Here is a 554-nt window from a genome sequence, read left to right on the forward strand (position 1 = left end):
TGGTTAGGAAATAATATGTCATGTTTTACTCGTACCTCAGCCAGCATTGTGAATGGTTAGGAAATAATATGTCATGTTTTACTCGTACCTCAGCCAGCATTGTGAATGGTTAGGAAATAATATGTCATGTTTTACTCGTACCTCAGCCAGCATTGTGAATGGTTAGGAAATAATATGTCATGTTTTACTCGTACCTCAGCCAGCATTGTGAATGGTTAGGAAATAATACGTCATGTTTTACTTGTACCTCAGCCAGCATTGTGAATGGTTAGGAAATAATATGTCATGTTTTACTCGTACCTCAGCCAGCATTGTGAATGGTGTCTAATGCAGTGACATACTAGACCATGGCAGTAAATCTAATACTTAGGTGTTTTTAGTCATGCATGAAAGGTCTGGGGTGGTTCTGTGGTTATAAGTTACTGACCTTGGAATACATTTCTGGCCATGCTGGCAGGGTCTGAATCAAACCCAATGTCCACCTGGTACACTGACAGGGTCTGAATCAAACCCAATGTCCACCTGGTACACTGGCAGGGTCTGAATCAAACCCA

At 41.2% G+C, this 554-nt stretch overlaps 1 long non-coding RNA gene across 1 annotated transcript in view; it reads right to left on the bottom strand.

Moving 5' to 3' along the window:
• Window positions 1–554, bottom strand: part of LOC145877365 (uncharacterized) — a 446358-nt gene that overhangs the window by 232170 nt on the left and 213634 nt on the right. The window lies entirely within an intron of this gene.

The sequence above is a fragment of the Salmo salar genome, unplaced genomic scaffold (assembly GCF_965601325.2).
Source record: "Salmo salar unplaced genomic scaffold, fSalSal1 ptg000974l, whole genome shotgun sequence".
In the NCBI taxonomy this organism is placed as follows: Eukaryota; Metazoa; Chordata; class Actinopteri; order Salmoniformes; family Salmonidae; genus Salmo; species Salmo salar.